This window comes from Gigantopelta aegis, unplaced genomic scaffold (assembly GCF_016097555.1).
Source record: "Gigantopelta aegis isolate Gae_Host unplaced genomic scaffold, Gae_host_genome ctg3481_pilon_pilon:::debris, whole genome shotgun sequence".
NCBI classification, from domain to species: Eukaryota; Metazoa; Mollusca; class Gastropoda; order Neomphalida; family Peltospiridae; genus Gigantopelta; species Gigantopelta aegis.
Window position 1 is genome coordinate 17,501 of NW_024533364.1, and position 23,913 is coordinate 41,413.

Sequence of the window (23,913 nt, forward strand, 5' to 3'; positions counted from 1 at the left end):
ATCTGAGTGCACGCGTCGTAAGTCGGGAGTGGAGGGAATTACAACGCAATTGCTGAGTCGGCCAACTCCGTAGTAACAGTAACTGTTGATAGTCTGGGATCATAGCATAACGCCCACACAACCTTCGCATCAGCAGGGGTTGCACTTGCCAGACTCGACAGTCGAGTGGGCGCTAATCGACAGGTGTAGGCCAAGCTTTAGATTCACGTCGTCTCCACGGTCGAGTGACGAGCATTAGCGCACGCCAGCCGTATCGGCTAGATGTAACAGTTGTCGACGTTATGGAAGTTCTGACCGGCGAAACATTACAGACTGTACGCAACTACTGCGACTTCATGGACGGATGCGGGTTTTTTCAGTGAAGGTGTATGTGTGTGTGTGTGGGGGGGGGGGGGGGGGTGCAACGTTTAAAATGAGAACCTACTTTATTCAAAAGTACGCTTTTCAGACGGTTCGTCCACCGTAGAATTCGTCCACGTACAATTCGTCCATCCACCTCGGACAATTCGTCCACTCGATTAAAACATTTAGACCAATACATCTAAACTGTTATTTCTTAGCCATTAAAATGGTTAATTATTTTCATTTTGTGGTAAACTACTTGTATATGAAACAAACTAATTTTAGTGGCACTATCAACTTGTTATTGTCTGTCTGTGTTCAATATCAGGGGTGCAGAAATAGAAAATATTTCACTAGCCCGCCGGACCAGAACCAACTAAAATCTACTAGCCCGCCAGAATTTCTACTAATTTTAATATATATCACTGGCATAGGAAGTGGGGGCCGCGGGAGGGAGGGGGCGATATACCCCCTCCCACACACACACTTTTCTTGATCCAGTAGCAGCAGTGATGGCTTATATATATTTATATTTATATATGTGTGTTTGTGCTCAGCACTTTTTGGCAACTTCCTACGCCACTGTGTGTGTGTGTGTGTGTGTGTGTGTGTGTGTGTGTGTGTGTGTGTGTGTGTGATGACAGAAACATTAAGGACACTTGGTAAATTATCAACATCACGTGGCAAACGAACGAAATCAAACCCCATATCTTGACTGGCAAATCAATACACACACACACACACACACACACACACACACACACACACACACATATATATATATATATATATATATATATATATATATATATATATATATATATTATGATCACGACTACGTTATTCACATTTATTAGACAAATATATTCAAAACACACCGGTAACATACTTTCAACGTAAACAAATCATTTCTTAGGAACTATTGATCTTTGACAGACCCTGTTTCCTGGGAATTAGGCTAAGTCTGAACCACCATCAAAACGGAACGATTTGGCTATAACGGCATCTAAATATAAGGGCAAAAATGAGATTTAAAAAAAAGAAAGAAGTTTTTTTATTAGCTGTAGCGGCATTTCATTGTATAGGTGAAATTGATTGCATTTCACCGACTTCTAGCCAGCTGCTAATACTTCTCACCTATATAGACATAAAAATACAACAAAATAATAAATGATTAATATAGATGTTGTTTTATTGAAGATATCATCGTTCACATCTTGTAACGATACAGTTTTAGCCATACATTTTTTATTTTGTTTTGGTTCCGTTTTAGTCATATAGCCATAGATTGGCATTGTGGTGCCGTTTTAGTCATATAGCCATAGATTGGCATTGTGGTGCCGTTTTAGTCATATAGCCATAGATTGGCATTGTGGTGCCGTTTTAGTCATATAGCCATAGATTGGCATTGTGGTTCCGTTTTAGCCAACGCTAGGTTCCGTTTTGTCCAAGTTCCATTTTCACTATAACCCGTTTCGGGAATGTTTCTCTTGCCCAGTTCGGAACTCTGAAGTCGTCTATTGGCAATGCGGTGCATGTATTGTTGTGTATTTCGACATCATTCTAAAACGAATGGTTTGGACTTCTTCCACGGCTGATGCGGAGTCGCGGATTCAAAGAAAAAAAATGAAATAGCACTGTAATACCGTCAGTCAGAAAAAGACAGATCGCCCGTCGGACTGGTAGTTGCATTTTTTAACTCGCATTTGGCGAGCGGCCGAGTACTTTCTGCACCCCTGAATATAGTACTTTTTTGATGTTGTTATTCAAATTTCTCTTCAAGTACACCTATAATTCTGACATACTATTTAGAAAACAAAGCTAATAACTAAACTCTTTCTAAATTACCATTTCTACTTTGCGATTGCTGTATTGCCGTACACATTTCGTCCACAGGCGCGTATTTGTCCACATACATGATTTTCGTTGTTTCTACTAGGAAGTTTTCGTCGGAAGATAATAGTCAATGCGCACTGGATGAAATTTCGTCATTTATGTTAAAAATACCATAACGTGACGTCGTTCAAATTAACCAATAAATAAAATATTATCTCCATTCCATTCTGGTGGTATTGTTCCCAGATCTGAAACACTTCGGCCTGCCTGGTCCTCTGCTTCGCCCTTTGCATCCGACCCATCCTTCCATCGCTCGCCCTCTCCGTGGTCATTTCAACCAACATGGCTTCCCGCAGAAGCAGAGGCACCAGCAGGTAAAACTGGATACCTTCGCTTGTGGCTCTGGCGTTGATCCTTCTGTGCCAACCTTCAGTTTTGTTGTTGGTCCAGATATCTGAAAAGTGCAAGAAATAAATAAAAAGTACTATACGGATAATCATATTATAAGCAAGAAAGAGCAAGTAAATAATAGTTTGTAAACACAATAATCATAAATTTACTTTACTTGTCCCATCCATTATTATAATTACAATATTATAACTATAATAGACTATGTCTATCAAATTGTCCTCATCATACTTGGTAACCCCCCTTCTGCCGCGGGCAAAGCCACTGGTGATGTCAGAGATATAGGCATGGCAAAGCTGTCAGGTTAGGTTATAATCTGCACTTCTCTGGCAATTATTTGTGTCGATATTCTACTGAAGTAAAAAGTGTTCGTACATTTATTTAGTCTGTGGGCGAAATATACGGTAAATAACTAATAGAATTTTTTTTATAGTTGACGAATTGTCCAAGAAAATGTTTTGGTTGTGGAAGAATCGTCTCGAGTTCAACAGTGGACGTATATTTAGTGGACGAATCGTCTGTGGACGAAACGTCCAGAGGACGAATCATCTGTATCCCAAAAGTACACCAACATACATATGACAATAATCCTCATAACATCAAACTCAGGTATATATTACACACCCACCTCACCCTCAGTTAAAATGAGCAAATTAATTGTATTAATTTGAAACACACGATTTCTTTCGGGAAGCTCGAAATGTGCGCGCCTGTGTACTCTTGACTATAGGGGACTAGACGGACATCTGGACCGATATCCAGCCCTACATATCTGTCCAACTCTGAAATGTCCGTCTAGCCCTCTATAGTCAGAGTACTCGGGCTAGTGTCTGTCTAGCACACATACTGACCGACCAGTCGGAAGTCGGCAAAGAAAGAAGTTAGTTTTGTTTAAGAACACCACTAGAGCACATTGATTTATTAATCATCGGCTACTGGATGTCAAACATTTGGTAATTTTGACATGTAGTCTTAGAGAGGAAACCCGCTACAGTGTTTTCATTAGCAGCGAAGAATCTTTTATATGCACTTACCCACAGACAGGATAGCTCATACCGAGGCCTTTGACCAGTTGTGGTATACTGGTTGGAACGAGACACCCCCCTCCCCCCTCCCCCCTATATATACATTGTCATTGTCGATAAGGGAAATGTTTTGATAGAACTGTTTTTCTTCAAATATAACAATGTTATCTGTTATCGGTTCCGATTAAGGCAAATGTTTTGATAGAACTGTTTTCTTCAAATATAACAATGTTATCTGTTATCGGTTGCGATTAGGCAAATGTTTTGATAGAACTGTTTTCTTCAAATATAACAATGTTATCTGTTATCGGTTGCGATTAAGGCACATGTTTTGATAGAACTGTTTTCTTCAAATATAACAATGTTATCTGTTATCGGTTGCGATTAAGCTGAATGTTCCATGCTACTGCATGGAGACTTTTTTTTCCCAATGACTTTTTTTCATATGACTTTTTTCCCTTGACTTTTTTTCCTTTGACGTTTTATCCTACAATCATCCACCGATAGAGATGGGTTATATTTAGTTAATCAATATCAATGCTATGGGTTATTGTATCTTTGCTTGTTAGTTTGTTAGTTTGTTTTATTATTTTCATTTCAACTTATTTTCGTGCTTATATCCAGTTAAGATTCATGCACGCTGTTCTGAACACACACCTCAGCTGTCTGGGTTGTCTTTCCAGGACAGAGAGTTAGTGGTTAGTGGCTAGTGCCAGATAAGAGGGTGTATTGGTCTTTGAGTCATTGAACCATTGAGTGGTTAAAGCTCGCTCTGGGTGGGAGCCGGTACCGGGCTGCGAACCCTGTACATACAAGCCTTATGTCCGATGGTTTAACCACGACATCACCGAGGTTTTGCTTGAATTCCAGTGCTAGTGTCAGCAGACTTCAATCTAACTGTTCTCGAGTTCGTCTTCACGACGAAAGCCAATATTGGATGGATATCTGGGTTAGCTCCCCTGACCGGGGTCTTCTTGATGGTCATTCTCGTGGTCATGTGCGTCTTCTCCGTGCCGTTCGTGAGGCGATCTGGACACTTTCAGGTCAGTAGAAGTACGGAGTTATCTCCCCTTTTAACACGGCATTATGCTTCTCTTTCTAAAAGGGGGCGGGACGTAGCCCAGTGTTACAGCGCTCGCTTGATGCGCGGTCGGTTTGTGATCTATCCCCATCAGTGGGGAAACATTTCCTTCCTTTCTCTTTCTATGTGTCCCGAGTCAGGCCACTGATCTTATCAGATGTCGGACTCGGGATGGGCGTGTTGGAAACCCTAGTGGTATAGGAGTACGTTAAACGAGTTACCTACCTACATCTCTTTCTGTTTGTCCCGAGTCAGGCCCCTGGTCTTATCGGATGTCGGACTCGTACGAGCCAGTGAACCACGACTGATGTATATCAAAGGCCGCGGTAAGTGTTATCATGTTTGTAAAAGATCCCTTGCTTCTAATGGGAAAAATGTAGCGGGTTTCCTTTTTAAGACTATAATATGTCAAAGTTACCTGTTTGACACCCAGTAGCTGATGATTATTAAATCAATGTACTCTAGTATTGTCGTTTAACAAATCAAACTTTAACTTTCAGGTTAAGTAGAAGGATAGTTATCTCCCTTTTTAACATAGCATTATGCTTCTCATTCTGTTGTATTGTATTACATAAAAAGTTAAATATGGTTTTGTTTAACGACACCACTAAAGCACATTGATGTCTTTAATCATGGGTTACTGGATGCCAAATATTTGGTAATTCTAACACATAGTCTTAGAGAGGAAACCCTCTACATTTTTCCATTAGTAGCAAGGGATCTTTTATATGTACTATCTCATAGACATGATAATATATACCACTGCCTTTGATATACCCGTCATGGTGCACTAGATGGGACGAGAAGTAGCCCAATGGGCGTCCGACAGGGATCGATCCTAGACAGACCACGCATCAGACCAGCGCTTTATCACGGGGCTACGTCCCGCCCCCGCATAGAGAACGAACTAATGGATTGACATACAACTTTGTAGAGAATAATGCTAAAACTCTTTAAAGGGACATTCCTGAGTTTGCTGCATTGTAAGATGTTTCCGACTAATAAAATATTTCTACGATTAAACTTACATATTAAATACATTTTCTTGTTTAGAATATCAGTGTCTGTATATTCAATTTGTTTCTGGTCGTCTTAATATTTGTAAGAAGCCCAAACTGAATTTTGTCTTCAAATAATTTCGTTCGTACGAAAAAACATATTTTAGGAAATAAAATGAAATTTACGCTAGTACAAATATCAGAACGATCTGAAACGCGTCTAATATACAACCACTGATATGTTATGCAGGAAAATATATTTCATATGTAATTACAATTGTTAAAAAGTTTCTGTTAGTCGATAACATCTTACAAATTGCAGCAAACTCAGGAATGTCCCTTTAAACCAATATCAACTCATAGGTTGTTGTGTTTTGTGTGTGTGTGTGTGTGTTTTGTTTCTGTTGTTTTTTGTGTTTGTTTGTTAATTGGGTTTATTTTGTTGTTGTTGTTGTTTTGATTTGGGGGGGGGGGGGGTGTTGGGGGTGTACAAAAGATCTGTGCTAATTTTAACATAAAGTGGAATTGGTTAAATTTTCCTTTTTAATTCAAGGATGGAAGTCAAAGTAGAACAATTGTCCGTGCAGCTCTACCTTTAATATCCGTGTAGAAAATATAAAAGCGTGTTCGGAAAAAAGAAGAAATGTACTGTAGTAAATGACTCCCATAGCCCCCCCCCCCCCCCCCCCCCCCCCTGGACAAGTCAGTGATTGCCCCCTCTGGCTAAGCCAGTGACTTCTCCCTCTCTCCAATTATGACCCTGGTATCTATATACATGTAACATTCATTTTATCATAGTTCTCGTCATACAAAATACTTTAAGTGATTATACATCAATGTTTTCAGATTGTCTACTGGAAACACCTCCTGTATGTTCCGTTCTGGATCCTCCCCATTAACTTCCCTCTCCGGTTATATCGATATTTGTAGTGCAGTGATATTTTTAGCAGTGTTCTATATATCAGAGTTCGTCATTCAAAATATGTTGAGTAATCATACGATCAATGTTTTCAGTCCAGCCAGTGCACCACGACTGGTGTATCAAAGGCTGTTTATGTGCTATCCTGTCTATGGGATGTTGCATATAAAAGATCCCTTGCTGCTAATAGAAAAGAGTAGCCCATGAAAGTGGTGACAGCGGGTTTCCTCTCTATATATCTTCCTCATTAAATTTCATCTCTCTATGGACACACCTCCTGTATGTGTTCTGGTCCCATTAACCATATGTCTGTCCCGTTCTGGATCTTCCTCATTAAATATAACAGTACACAAAATGTGCTGAGTGCGTCGTGAAATAAACCATTTCCTTCCTTGGAATGTTTTCAGATTTTCTACTGGACACACCTCCTGTATGTCCCGTTCTGGATCTTCCTCATTAAATTGTACATCAATGTTTTCAGATTTTCTACTGGACACACCTCCTGTATGTCCCGTTCTGGATCTTCCTCATTAAATTGTACATCAATGTTTTCAGATTTTCTACTGGACACACCTCCTGTATGTCCCGTTCTGGATCTTCCTCATTAAATTGTACATCAATGTTTTCAGATTTTCTTGGACACACCTCCTGTATGTCCCGTTCTGGATCTTCCTCATTAAATTGTACATCAATGTTTTCAGATTTTCTACTGGACACACCTCCTGTATGTCCCGTTCTGGATCTTCCTCATTAAATTGTACATCAATGTTTTCAGATTTTCTACTGGACGCACCTCCTGTATGTCCCGTTCTGGATCTTCCTCATCCTCCATTGCCCTAACTTTTGGTTCTGGTTCATAGCCCCCGGAGTCATCTTCCTAGTGGAGAAGATATCCAGGTCAAAGTTCATTAAGACGATGCGCTATGGTCAAACGTTCATCACAGAGGTCAATCTGCTGCCCTCTAAGGTAAGTGTCACAGCAGAGTGAAGAGAGATTCATCTAACGGTTACCACAGCAACCACAAGCGGGGAGGTGGGGGGGGGGGGGGGGGATTTCATATACACAACCTAGTCCAGAGGGACGTAGTAAGTGTGATTTTTTACTATGTCCGGATATCCTTAAATACCCTTAATGTAGCTGGTATTCAAAACTTGTGGCACCATAATTCAACCGTTTTTTAACCGAAATAGTGCAACAAATGGACACAGAAACCAAAAATGTATAACCTACCGTACTCGCTAAATCCCGACAACAACATAAAACATTTTTGCTCCATTTTAAATTTGGTACACAGAGGGAAGTAACTCGCCGTGACGTTAAGAAAAGTATTGCCTTAATATGTTCCGTACACTAATACACAGCCATGACATTTAAGGGTATAGGGATTTTGGGATTTAGCTGTCGGTTGAGTACTCGCTTGAGGTACTTACGTCGCAGGATCGATCCACCTCGGTGGATTGGTTTTTTCTCTCGTTCTAACCAGTGCACCACAAATGGTCAAAATCGGTGGTATGTGCTTTCCTGTCTATGGGAAGGTGCATATAAAAGATCCCTTGCCTCATTGAGAGAAATGTAGCGGGTTTCCTCTGATGATTATATGTCATAATTACCAAATGTTTGACATCCAATAGCCGATGATTAAATAGTGCTGTCGTTAAACAAAACAAACCTTTTTTAAGGATATATACCACCAAATCAAAACGTATAGGCAACAATAGTAACATGTGTGGCTAAAACTCCTACATGTAGCTTATAAATCAACATATATACACCACGAATATAAACACTACCACCCCTCACACTTAAAATAAATCAGAAAAATGGGGGTTAAGAGATAACAGGTAGCATCTATGACTATCCTAGTTCTGCACAAAATTGTCATGCTATTTTACTAGGATCCTTTACATATTTCAGGCACAATGGTAGTTGGTACACTGACACTAGTTCAAATTAAAGCACAGGAATCTACTGGCCAGATGAACCAGCATTTTAACACAACAAACTCTGTCACATTTATCACCAATCACAGGACCTGTGGTATTAACTGCTCTATCAAACGTTAGGTTCACCTCGAACTTTGACCCAATCGGATGTTATTTAGTTTTCTTACACACCCGTTGGTGAGAGAACACCATGCGTTATTTTTTTATAACACATGATTATTTACACGTGTACGTGTGTTGACAATTTCAAGACATACACTGGCTGCTCCTATGTGATGACCAGGTCACCACTGCCAAACATCCACAGAAAAACAAGTCATTGGAAATCGATTACATTGTGACGTATAGTTAACCTGACAATCATGGGTCTGTGATGCGTAAGTTAGCTACAAGTGCACTGGCTGTAAAAAAAAAAAAAAAAAAACATTTAGTCGAAAAAGATGTTAAAAGTTGCTTAAAACCTATTTCGTTGTTTAAAAACGTATCAAACTCGCTTTCGCTCGTTAGATACATTTCAAAACAACTCGTTGTGAGATAAATGGTATCCATCGGCCACTCATGTATTATTCTCTGTTTAAATTAGTACTACTTTAAAGGGACTATCCAGAGTTTGCAGGCATTCTAAGATGTTTCCGACTAAAAGAACGTTTCTGGCGACCATTACCACATATTATTGGATATGTATTGGATATAGTATTGGATAGACGCATTATTGCATTATACATTTTCTTCTTTCAAGAACATCCTATGTGATTGCTGCGTTATGACAATGTTTGTATCAGTCATTGTTCATTTTAGGGGACGGGACGTAACCCAGTGGTAAAGCGATCGCTTGATGCGCGGTCGGTCTTGGATCGATCCCCGTCGGTTGGCTCATTGGGCTATTTCTCGCTCCAGCCAGTGCACCACCACTGCTATATCAAAGGTCGTGGTATGTGTTATCCTGTTTGTGGGATGGTGCATATAAATATCCCTTGCTGCTAATCGAAAAGAGTAGCTCATGAAGTGCCGACAGCGGGTTTCCTCTCTATATCTGTGTTGTCCTTAACCATATGTCTGACGCCATATAACCGTAAATAAAATGTGTTGAGTGCCAAGCAAGTATATCTCTAGAGAAGTGGCATTCATAACTTAAAACCTTGCTTAATCCTAGTGTTTGTCATGGTTCATCTTTTTATGATGAGGTAAATGATTTTATTATTAATCATGATCCTGTTGATTGTGCTGACTGCATTACATTTAATTCTACGTTTGATGGTATTAATGATGAAGAAGTAAGAAGTGCTATAAAATCACTTACGTTAAGTAAAAGCCCAGGTGTGGATGGTGTGCCGTCAGAGTTTCTTAAGAATGCATTATTTATTATGCCATATCTAAAGATGTTATTTAATTTTGTTGTAAATAGTGGTACATTCCCAGATTCTTGGAATGTGGGCTTAATTATTCCATTGTTTAAGAAAGGAGATATTACAGATCCAAATAACTTTAAATATTATTGAACTATTATTTACTTCTATTTTAGAAACTAGGACTAGGACATGGCTTGAATTATCCATGAAGCACAGGCAGATTTCAGAAAAGATTACTCCACAATAGATGATATATTTACACTTCAGGCATTGTGTCAAAAATATCTTAGAAAGCCTAGACACAGATTTTATGTTGCTTTTATTGATCTTCGCAAAGCTTTTGACTTGGTAGATAGGAAAAAGTTACTGTATGTGTTGCATATGAGGGGTATTCAAGATAAAATGTTTAACATTTTAAAAGATATGTAAGAAAAAGTAAAGGCGTGTGTTAGAGTAAATAATATTAGGACATATCCCTTTACAACATGTAGTGGTGTCCGTCAAGGGTGATTGTTAAGCCCAGTTTTGTTTATAATTTTTATTAATGAATTTATAAATGAGATGAATAATTGTAATCTTAGCGGAATTTTTGTGAATGAAAATATTAGTGATATACTAATGCTTCTTTTTGCTGATGATGGTGTACTTATTGATGATACAATAATAGGTTTGCAAAAAAAAAAGCTTAATGTATTAAATAAGATTTGTGTAAAATGGGGATTAGAAGTTCATGTTGATAAATCTAATATAATTGTATTTAGAAATGGTGGGTACTTAAGACATAATGAGAAGTGGTTTTATAAGGGCAGTCAATTAACAACTGTGTCATATTATAAGTATCTTGGTATTACATTCTCTTCTGGTTTGAAATGGTCTAAGGCTTTAGATACTTTATCTATTCAAGCGAGAAAAACATGTTTTCCTGTTTGTATTTTATTCAAGAAATACCCTACATTATCATATAGTACTGTCCAGAATATATTTGATACTAAAATAGCTCCTATTTTATTACATGGCTCTGAAATATGGGGAATTACTTACCGAGAATCTATTGAAAAAGTACAAAGTATTTTTTTAAAAAGGTTTTTAGGAGTTTCAGAGAGAGTATCATCAAATGCTGTACTTGGGGAAATAGGTAGAGATCATTTGTGTGTGAAATACTTCAGCCGTTGTATAAAATATTGCTGTAAATTGTTATATATGTATTCATCCAGATATCCCAAAGCTTGTTATGATATGAAGAAATGTCATGGCGAAACTGGTACAATTAATTGGGTATCACATGCAAGAACATTGTTGTTTCAAACAGGGTTTTCTTATGTTTGGATTGCTCAAGAATGTGGCAGTATCAAGTTATTTATGTCCAGCTTTGCACAGAGATGTAAAGACATTCATTTTCAACACTAGCATGATAAAATTAACTCTTCTCATTTTTTAAAGGAATATTCTTCTTATAAATCTCTTTTAGAAACAGAAACGTATATATTATATTTATCACAATACAAATATCTCTTGCGATTTTTTTCTAAGTTTAGGTGTTTGTCACATAAATTAAAAATACAGAAAAGCAGATATAATCCAGTAATAAAAAGAAATGAAACTATCTGTTTAAAGTGTAATCTTAATCATGTGGAAGATGAATATCATTTTCTTTTAGTATGTGTATATTATGCTTTGAGCAGGAAATATTTCATATCAGAATACTTTATAGTAAATCCTTGATTTCTACCCAAAATATAAAGTATATTAAAGGAATAGCCTTGTTTTTAAAAAGAAATCTGCCAGTTTAAATTGATTATACATGTATTGTAATTTGTACACACGTAGCGCACAATTAATTTGTTTTTAAAAGTAGTTATCTTGGTCATGTGACCTCATTAAGTGAATAAATATCTTGTCTTGTCTTGTCGTGTCTTGTCTTGGTACTTAACCATATGTCTGACGTCATACAACCGTAAATAAAATGTGTTGAGTGCGTCGTTAAATAATACATTTGCTTCCTTCATTGTTCATTTTAGTTCGTACGTACAAAATTATTGGAAGGTAATAAACACCTTGTTTATACAGACACTGATATTCTAAACAGGAAGTTATCTTTAATATGTAACCGTAGTCATCAAAAAGAATATGGTAATCGTAAACGTGTTACAAATGGCAGCAAATTCAGAATAGTCCCTTTACAAAAATGGCCACGGCTAAAAACAAACTACAAAAAACCCAACAGGACTCTTGCCTTAGCAGAGCAGCATTGTCGAATCTTCCGTGCTTTGTGCGATTCGATCAAGCTTGCCACTCATATAACTGTTAACCTGTAGCTTTAAAGGGACATTCCCTAGTTTGCTGCATTGTTTCCGACTAATAAACTATGTCTACGATTAAACTTACATATTAAATCTATTTTCTTGTTTAGAATTTCAGTGTCTGTAAATTCAGTGTGCCATCTTAATATTGGTAAAACTCCCAAACTGGATTTTGTCTTATAATAATTTTGTAGATACGAAAAAATATATTGTAGGAAATAAAATGAAATGTAACCTAGTACAAACATTAGAACGACCAGCAATACGTTTAATATACAGCCAGTAGCGTTTTATGCAGACAAATATATTTGATATGTAATTACAATCATTAAACAGTCTCTGTTATTCGATAACATCTTAAAAATTGCAGCAAACTATGAATGTCCCTTTAATTTATAGTGTTATTATAATCAGCCCCTTTAGTTTATTATAATTAATTATTAGTCAGTTTTTGATTGGTCATGCTCAGCACGCTGTACTGCACATGCGCAGAGGGATTGATGCGTGGTCGGTCTAGGATCGACCCCTGTCAGTGGGCCCATTGGGCTATTTCTCGTTCTAGCCAGTGCACCACGACTAGTATATCAAATGCCGTGGTATGTGCAATCCTGTCCGTGGGATGGTGCATATAAAAGATCGCTTGTTACTAATGGAAAAAATGTAGCGGGTTTTCTCTAAGACTATATGTCAAAATACCAAATGTTTGACATCCAATAGCCGATGATTAATACATCAGTGTGCTTTAGTGGTTTCGTTAAACAAAACAAACAAATAAACTTCCAGAGGGGTTTGGGAATAAAATGTCTGAGTGGACGAACGTGTTCAAGTCGTTTTTTGTTAATAACCTCACATAAGCCTTGTTGGAAAAAATCGGCCATTGGGGGGCGTGGGGGAGGAGGAGGGGGGTGCAGGCTATTAATTTGACTTCCACTAGACGCGATAGGCTTATTTGACTACCTCAGCTTCGGAGTTGGGAGTCTGGGGCAACGAACCCTAATCCCCAACCTTCCACGCTACGTCATACTAATACAAATACTATTTCATGGTCCATTCCTTGACGTGGGGAGATAGCTTGCATGTCTCAATGACTCGGAGAGCTATGCCAGCTGGAACATCAGCTCGTGGTAGGGTCACCCAAGCTGGACTGGTCAAAGGGTAGAGACTAGACTAATATGGACCGGACAGGCAGAGGACGTAAGTCAAGAAAGACAACTGTCTAGGAGAAGCAAACTCCAAAGTCAAAACTGGGCTGGAGAGGCTCAGAATCCTAGTAGGGAAATTCTCCTAGGAGAAGGAAAACTCCAAACTCAAACAAATTCGGCTATTGCATAAATAGTCTCGCCCGATATTTTTAGAATTTTATGCTCCGGAATAACGCTATAAAAGTGTAATTGGTCGATATTTAAATTGTTATTTATAGATGAAATGTCACCCTGACATGTGAGTCCACGCAATGTTGTTAGATCTACTGGTAGACCCAGTAGAGCTAATTTTAATCAGATTGTGCCCCCCTGTGCCGTACGCCTATGCGCCACTGTGTTCCTAATGAACGTGTTATCTGACCCCACAGGTGACCCACCTCGTGATAACTAAACCCGCCAATATGACGTACCAGCATGGAGACTACATCTTTCTTCAGATTCCCGAACTCGCCGCACACGAGTGGCATCCCTTTACCATCAGCAGCGACCCCGAGCTCGAAGGTGAGTTATCGTTCTTGTCGTCATCAACACTAAGTGAATGCTTCTCCCCGCACACAAGTGGCATCCCTTTACCATCAGCAGCGCCCCGAGCTCGAAGGTGAGGTATCGCTCTTGTCGTCATCAACACTAAGTGAATATTTCTCGCCGCACACAAGTGGCATCCCTTTACCACCAGCAGCGCCCCCGAGCTCGAAGGTGAGTTATCGTTCTTGTCGTGATCAAGAATATTTCATTTCAAGTTATTTTCGTGCTAGTTTATGTCCAGTAAAGGTGGAAGCACGCTATCTTGGGTACACACCTCAGCTATCTGGGCTGTCTGTCCAGGACAGAGGGCTAGTTGCTAGTTATTAGTGGTTAGTGAGAGAGAAGTGGGTGTAGTGGTCTTACACATACCCGAGAAGTGGGTTTAGCGGTCTTACACCTACTCGTACTCGCTCTGGGTTGTGGGAGCCATTACCGGGCTGTGAACCCTGTACCTACCAGCCTTATGTCCGATGGCTTAAACACGACACCACCGAAGCCGGTTATCAAGAATAAATTAATGCTTCTTACTCTCCCACGAGTGGCATCCCTTTACCATCAGCAGCGCCCCCGAGCTCGAAGATGAGTTATCGTTCTTGTCGTCATCAACACTAAATGAATGCTTCTCCAACTCCAGACAATTTGTTTTGATGCCGGTAACCCCTGCTATTGTCCACGGCAATCGGCAGTGCCGTGGAGATTGCCGATTGAAGGAAAGTAATAGACTCGCCCAATATTTTTAGAATGTGTATGTTCCCAAATAACGTTATAAAATGCGAAGTGTGATTGGTCAATATTTAAATTATTATTTACAGACGAAATGTTACCTGGACATTGGGGACTACACAGTGTTGTTAGTTTTAAATCACTGGCAGGATTCTGCAAGGTTTTGATGGGTGGGCATGAGCTCCAACTGGCTGGTGTTAGATCCACATGTAATAGAGGAGCTAATTTTAATTAGATTGGGGATCTTTTATATGCACCATCCCATAGACAGTATAGCACATACCACGGTCTTTGATGTACCAGTCGATGTGCACTGGATGGGGCAAGATATAGCCCAATGAGCCTACCGACGGATATCGATCTCAAACTGACCGCGCACCAAGCGAACACTTTACTACTGGGCTACGTCTCGCCCCAGAGATACATATGACGTTTCCTAGCCTGGACGTTGAGTAACCCTTGCCATTTTTTAAAGCATATTTCTTGTTTCAGCAAGTGCACCATGGCTGATATATCAAAGGCCGTGGTATGTGCTATCCTGTCTGCGGGACGGTGCATATAAAAGATCCTTTGCTAATGATATAAATATGTAGCGGGTTCCTCTCTAAGACTATATGTCAAAAATACCAAATGTTTGACATCCAATACCCAATAATTAATCAATCAATATGCTCCAATGATGTCGTTAAACAAAAACAAAAAACAAAAATATTTTAAGCATTTACAGAAGACGCTGTAAGGTAAATACAAATGTTTTTTCTTTATAAGGATACATGAAAGACACAGAAATTACGCTAAACAAAGGACGCCAACAATTGCAGCCAGACTTCTACGTTTCATACAAGACAAAGGGGGCTCGCGAATTTAAGGTTTGTTTTAAAGGGACATTCCTGAGTTTGCTGCATCACCAATGATTTTGATATTGCAGGCGTATGTGTATGTTCCTATAGAACTTTGATTTACCATACCAGGTCTAGGTGGATGGTCCCTACGGAACCTGCTCCAGAGAGCTGTTCCAGACGGAACACGTGGTGTTGGTGGCGTCTGGGATCGGAGTCACCCCATACGCCTCGGTACTACAGAGCATCATGTATCGGTTACTGGCATCTAAGAGGACCTGTCCAAACTGCGAGTTCTCGTGGTGCAGCGAACTCCCTGCTACCATCATGAAGCTGAAGAAGGTACGCGATTTGTGTTTTAAATTAGTATTAGTATGTTCTCTATCGATCCAACTGGAGGTGACTATAACATAGCGGCCAATCTTCATTATGTTCCCTACCGGTCCTACTGGAGGCGTCTATAACATAGCGGCCAATCTTCATTATGTTCCCTACCGGTCCTACTGGAGGGAACTATAACAGCGGCCAATCTTCATTATGTTCCCTACCGGTCCTACTGGAGGGAACTATAACATGGCGGCCAATCTTCATTAGGTTCCCTACCGGTCCTACTGGAGGGGACTATAACATAGCGGCCAATCTTCATTAGGTTCCCTATCGATCGAACTGGAGGCGTCTATAACAGAGCAGCCAATCTTCATTAGGTTCCCTACCGGTCCTACTGGAGGATACTATAACATAGCCACCAATCTTCATTATGTTCCCTACCGGTCCTACTGGAGGGGACTATAACATAGCGGCCAATCTTCATTAGGTTCCCTACCGGTCCTACTGGAGGCGTCTATAACATAGCGACCAATCCTCATTATGTTCCCTACCGGTCCTACTGGAGGCGTCTATAACATAGCGGTCAATCCTCATTATGTTCCCTACCGGTCCTACTGGAGGCGTCTATAACATAGCCGCCAATCCTCATTATGTTCCCTACCGGTCCTACTGGAGGCGTCTATAACATAGCCGCCAATCTTCATTATGTTCCCTACTGGTCCTACTGGAGGGGACTATAACATAGCGGCCAATCTTCATTATGTTCCCTACCGGTCCTACTGGAGACGTCTACAACATAGTGGCCAATATTCATTAGGTTCCCTACCGCTCCTACTGGAGGGGACTACAACATAGTGGCCAATCTTCATTATGTTCCCGACCGGTCCTTCAGGAGGCTTCTACAACATAGCGGCCAATCTTCATTATGTTCCCTGCCGGTCCTTCTGGAGGCGTCTATAACATAGCGGCCAATCTTCATTGTGTTCTCTACCGGTCCTACTGGAGGTGTCTACAAAATAGCGGCAAATCTTCATTGTGTTCCCTACCGGTCCTACTGGAGGGGACAATAACATAGCGGCCAATCTTCATTATGTTCTCTACCGGTCCTACTGGAGGGGACAATAACATAGCGGCCAATCTTCATTAGGTTCCCTACCGGTCCTACTGGAGGCATCTATAACATAGCGGTGAATCTTTATTATGTTCCCTACCGGTCCTAATGGAGGCGTCTATAACATAGCCGCCAATCTTCATTATGTTCCCTACCAGTCCTAATGGAGGCGTCTATAACATAGCGGCAAATCTTTATTATGTTCCCTACCAGTCCTAATGGAGGCGTCTATAACATAGCCGCCAATCTTCATTATGTTCCCTACCGGTCCTACTGGAGACGTCTACAACATAGCGGCCAATCTTCATTATGTTCCCTACCGGTCCTACTGGAGGGGACTATAACATAGCGGCCAATCTTCATTATGTTCCCGACCGGTCCTTCAGGAGGCTTCTACAACATAGCGGCCAATCTTCATTATGTTCCCTGCCGGTCCTTCTGGAGGCGTCTATATCATAGCGGCCAATCTTCATTGTGTTCCCTACCGGTGCTACTGGAGGCGTTTACAAAATAGCGGCCAATCTTCATTGTGTTCCCTACCGGTCCTACTGGAGGGGACAATAACATAGCAGCCAATCTTCATTATGTTCTCTACCGGTCCTACTGGAGGGGACAATAACATAGCGGCCAATCTTCATTAGGTTCCCTACCGGTCCTACTGGAGGCGTCTATAACATAGCGACGAATCTTCATTATGTTCCCTACCGGTCCTTCTGGAGGCGTCTACAACATAGCGGCGAATCTTCATTGTGTTCCCTACCAGTCCTACAGGAGGGGACTATACCATAGCGGCCAATCTTCATTATGTTCCCTACCAGTCCTACTGGAGGCGTCTATAACATAGCGGCCAATCTTCATTATGTTCCCTACCAGTCCTACTGGAGGCGTCTATAACATAGCCGCCAATCTTCATTATGTTCCCTACCGGTCCTACTGGAGGGGACTATAACATAGCGGCCAATCTTCATTATGTTCCCGACCGGTCCTTCAGGAGGCTTCTACAACATAGCGGCCAATCTTCATTATGTTCCCTGCCGGTCCTTCTGGAGGCGTCTATAACATAGCGGCCAATCTTCATTGTGTTCCCTACCGGTGCTACTGGAGGCGTTTACAAAATAGCGGCCAATCTTCATTGTGTTCCCTACCGGTCCTACTGGAGGGGACAATAACATAGCGGCCAATCTTCATTATGTTCTCTACCGGTCCTACTGGAGGGGACAATAACATAGCGGCCAATCTTCATTAGGTTCCCTACCGGTCCTACTGGAGGCGTCTATAACATAGCGACGAATCTTCATTATGTTCCCTACCGGTCCTTCTGGAGGCATCTACAACATAGCGGCGAATCTTCATTGTGTTCCCTACCAGTCCTACAGGAGGGGACTATACCATAGCGGCCAATCTTCATTATGTTCCCTACCAGTCCTACTGGAGGCGTCTATAACATAGCGGCCAATCTTCATTATGTTCCCTACCAGTCCTACTGGAGGCGTCTATAACATAGCCGCCAATCTTCATTATGTTCCCTACCGGTCCTACTGGAGACGTCTACAACATAGCGGCCAATCTTCATTATGTTCCCTACCGGTCCTACTGGAGGGGACTATAACATAGCGTCCAATCTTCATTATGTTCCCGACCGGTCCTTCAGGAGGCTTCTACAACATAGCGGCCAATCTTCATTATGTTCCCTACCGGTCCTTCTGGAGGCATCTATAACATAGCGGCCAATCTTCTTATGTTCTCTACCGGTCCTACTGGAGGGGACTATAACATAGCGGCCAATCTTCATTACGTTCCCTACTGGTCCTAATGGAGGCGTTTATAACATAGCGACCAATCTTCATTATGTTCCCTACAGGTCCTACTGGAGGCGTTTATAACATAGCGGCCAATCTTCATTATGTTCCACACCGGTTCCACTGGAGGGGACTATAACATAGCGGCCAATCTTCATTATGTTCCCTACCGGTCCTACTGGAGGCGTCTATAACATAGCGGCCAATCTTCATTATGTTCCCTACCGGTCCTACTGGAGGGGACTATAACATAGCGGTCAATCTTCATTATGTTCCCTACCGGTCCTACTGGAGTCGACTATAACATAGCGGCCAATCTTCATTAGGTTCCCTATCTATCCAACTGGAGGCGACTATAACATAGCAGCCAATCTTCAGCAAGTAAAAATAAAAAAGGGAATTCTGATGGTTGAAGGGTTTCGGGGCGGGCTTTCCTCTTTCCATGCTGAAGCATATTCACTTATTTGAGTGAATAAATCCTGAACACAAAGCTTGTAGAACATATAACAATACACATAAAAATTGTAGACGGCTGTGCTGGCAATCATCCAACATTACAGTAACGCCTAGTGTATGATTCATGAGAACAAAGATAGCTGAACTGTCCCATTGCACCAGTGTCACTGTCAACTGAAGCACTACAGTCAACCATATGAATCATGCAACATCACAGTAGTGTACGATTCGTGAAAACAGAGATAGCTGAACTGTCCCTTTGTATCAATGTCACTGTACAACATACAGGATGTGAAAAAAACTAACAAAAAGAAGCAAAAGTGGAGCGCAGCCCATTTCTTGATTCATCTTTTGGAAACCGGACACAGATATTTTCTGGGCGCATGCGTAGAGCGTCAATTTTGGTCGGGAGACTCAAGATGGCCTCTTCGGTGAAAGTGGTTGCAGTACAAAGCTTTCTCCTTCATCGATGAGTCCCCGCACGGTGAAAACTATGGATTTTGCAAAATCTGCCGTTCCGATATCAATATTTCATATGGAGGCTGGAATGATATCACGGCACTGTATGCGAAAACTGCTGCATTTGAGTGAATCATCCAACAACGGTAAGACATGCAATATTTATTCTGTAAGAAGCAAAAATGAAGGTCTGTAAACGTATGTCATTGACTTTAATAGCCTGAGTAATAACCCCCACCACCCCCACACAAAATTCAAATCTTCATCCACGAATGTATGGCTTCAATCATTACCTCGGCTTTGATGGTGCTGTAGTTCGAAGTGCCTTAGAAGTATGAGCTGATCTTCGGTGTTTTCATAACTTAATCTTCAGCTGAGACGTTCCGAGAATGTTTGGCCATTTTCGCATGTGCCGTGATATCATTCCGACCTCCATACGAAATAATGATGTCGCACCAGCAGAGTTTGCAAAATGCATAGTTTTCACCGTGCCGGGACTTATCGATGAAGGAGAAAGCTTTATACTTTGCCGAAAGCCGTTGTAGCATTTTAATTTTAATTTTATTTTTTATTTTGCAATTTTCTGGACCGCTACCGCCAACCACTTTCGCCGAATAAGCCATCTTGAGTCTCCCGACCTAAAGCGTTTTCTTCTTTTACTTTTTTCTTTTTTTTTTCTTTTTTTTTCAAAACCCAGAAAATTACAACAGAAACCAGAAAACCCGGACTCAATGTTAAAACTGGAATAATTCCAGAACCCCCGGGAAGGTTGGCAGGTATGCTATAAGTTTCATCTCCGTTCTTCTGTATGTCTGTCTGTCTGCCTGTCTGTCTGTCCGTCTGACTGTCCGACATATAGTTTTCCGGATTTTTTCTACAAAGCCCCGAGCTATTGAGCTCAAGTTTTGTGCATAGTTGTTTATCATATACTATTACCGCAAACGTTCGACTATCATAGCAATTTACCCATTTTTCACATAATTATGGACCTTGGACTTGGGAGATACAAAAATTTGTTTTCAATATTTAGTTGAAGATATTGACATGACATTTTGTATATAGCCTTATCACGTAGTTACATATCAAGTTTACTTTCATGGCGATTTACTTATGTTTCAGAGTTATGGCACATGAATGAAGGATATATGAATGTTTCGTTTTGTTTTTGTTTTTTATTTGGTTGGTGGGTTTTTTTTTTGGGGGGGGGGGAGGGGGCGGAGTATGGAATGTGTATTGCTTTAGCAGTACTCTCAGAATGCTTGTTTATATAGTCCACAAATAAAGCAGTCAGCTTAAATCTCCCATTTTCTCATCTGATCATTAGTGTACGAGATGGGGCTGGGCTGCAACACTCCCTCCCCCAGTTGTGGAGTACATCGCCAAATTCGGACAAAAACGACAGAGATATTCAGGCAAAATGTGCTTGCCTGATAGCTTTTCACTCTATATATCCATCATTCTACCCACAGTATTAATTGTAATCCATATAAAAATGCGTATATAGCTGTTTTGCTGTAATGCTAGTATAAATGTTGGTATTCAAATTCCGGCATTGTCGCTTACATGGAGAACATATCTGCCCCCACCCTCTACACAAATGGGAGCCCGTACGCCTCTGGGTTTCACTGCCCATTCCTGACGTATGTTCGATGAAACTTGAAACTCAAACCCATTGTCAAATCCTACACTAATTCGCATAGTGGTGTGACCAGGCCACGTGCTTATAAAACTTTTAGAGTCCGGACTCAAAACTCTAATTGATTCCGAGATTGTATCGTCATGGCAACACCGAACAGATTGTAAGCGTATCACGTCATTAACGGTCGAGTCTTAAGACTAAATATTTTAAAAGCACAGGCCCTGAAAGGGACAGACCCTAGTTTAACCTGTGAAAATTAACACTAAGTTTAGTTAATCTACAAACCTGTAACACATTTCGATAAAGTTACAAGTGAGAGAAACATGAGTCTGTGATTTGAAATGGTAAAATATCTTCTAAAAAATAAACTAAAACTCGACTCCATAATTGTTACTTCTCAGACTCGTGTGCGTTTCTAAAAATACGAGAAATATATTTTGTGATATTAAAAACACCAGGAAGACCAAAAACACTTCGAATGTACGGAATAGATAATCTAAACCATAAAATCTAAGTAAAATATGATTTCAGTTATCAAAAATGGCTCTAATAGTGAAAATATGCCTTAGTGTTTAAAAAGTAGGATATATCCCTTGAATAGGTTCCCATTTTCGAACGTGGTTTCGAATATATACGGCTGGTTACGTCAGTGCAGTGGACAAAGAATGTGAATTTATCACTGTTTCTAGGTTGACTTCATCTGGATCAACCGAGATCAGAAATCGTTCGAGTGGTTTGTGTCTTTGCTGACCCAACTTGAGATAGAACAGCGCCAGCGTGGATCGCTCAAAAACATCCTCGCTATGCACCTCTACATGACGTCAACACTGAACTGCACGGACATGAAGGGAATCGGACTACAGATGGCACTCGATCTCATCCACCAGGAAAAACAAATTGATCTGATAACTGGGCTGAGGAGTCGGACCAATCCTGGAAGACCAAACTGGAATGAGGTTCCTTTGTTCCAGGGGGTGGGGGGGGGGGGGGGGGAGAAGGCGGGTTGTTGTTGTTTGTTTGTTGTTGTTTTCTTTTTTTTTTTTTTTTTTTTTTTTGGGGGGGGGGGAGAGGAGGTTCAGTTTTAATAACTAATGTTCAGTCAGGTTTTGTTTTCTGTTGTGATAATCCCACATGAAATGAGGGTTGCTCTTTCAGTGCAGGTAAGCAAACGTGAATGAGGTTTATAATACAGCTCTGTTAAAGAAACTGGAATCAAAGTTTATTTTTTCAGTTTTTATAACACTTGGGCTGAAAAGGGGTAGCAGATGAGTTACTATTTGTGGGGGCTTATGGGAGTTATATTTTTAACGACACAAATCCAAATTATTTAAATATATTTTGCCTTCAAAATCAAGTTTCTTTTCTGCGAAAACTAGCAATAACATAATACATGTGTTAATCTAATATGATACTTTATAAGCCTTTTCTACAGCTTTTTTTAAAACAAGGAATGTCTGAAGTCACCCAGTAATATTTCAAGCAAGGAACTTAAGTGCTTTAGAAAAAGTTATTTTAAGGGTGAAGTAGATTTTTATATATTGTTTTAAAATTTAAACCTCTCCGTATTATTTTACACTTCCTATTTGCAGATTTTCACCAAGCTATCTAAGAAAAACAAAAGCAAGATCAAGGTTTTCTTCTGTGGCTCTCCCGTCGTAGCAAAGCAACTCAAGGCACATTGTCAGGATTTTGAATTTTCGTTTTCCAAAGACAATTTCTAAACTGACTTCAACAACAGACCTACCTACATGTGTGTGTATCTTAAATAACATGAGGGGAGGGAATTAAAATAAGGGTACAATAAATCCAGCTACGCAATAATGATCCTTTTAAAAGTAAAAATGGAACCATTTCGTATTGTGGGAGGGGGTCAACTGGTGTTGCCCTTCGTCCCCCTCACTTGGTAAGGCTCTGAACAGACAAGAAAATCAGTGTTCTGACTGACTGGGAAAGAATGATGAAGGAATGAAGAAGAAAAAAAAAAAAAATTATTAATATATAAAATTATATTTGATATCTTACAATTCAGATAATAAAATTAATGATATGTGTAATAAAAAATACATATACTAATATAGAAATATGTACATGTATAACAATTTAGCAGTTCAATGCAATACATAATAATATAATAATATATATATATATATATATATATATATATATATATATATATATATATATATATATATATATACTTTAATCAGTGGCAAATCCAGAAAATACACTTAGGAGGGGGGGGGGGGTCAATGACATGAGTCGGAATGCCAAGGGAACTTTTGAGGTTTGGTAGGGGATGAAAATTAATATATAATATAATTATAACTGTCGCTGTAATAATAATGTAATTTGTATGTCCAGTTAAATCACTTGAATGATCATCTTGAATATACTCAACCCAACACAAGTAGCCCAGTACACATTTTGCTAGTATTTTATGTTGAACACGTTTTCATCACAGATTATTTATGTTACTTCCACGAAAAAACAACTGGACTCGGTGAAGATATTTTAACAGGGTTCTTTATTCCGGAGAATAAGGATATATATAGTCAAACAAACCCTATAAACAAAAATAGCATTATTAAAATACATTCACACTATACATAAACAGTCTTAAAACACCATATT

The 23,913-nt window shown here is 40.0% G+C and overlaps 1 pseudogene; it reads left to right on the forward strand.

Annotated features, from left to right (window-relative positions):
* The window catches only part of LOC121392186, a 34,079-nt pseudogene extending 11,076 nt beyond the window's left edge, over window positions 1–23,003 (forward strand).
* Window positions 23,004–23,913: the final 910 nt, after the last annotated feature.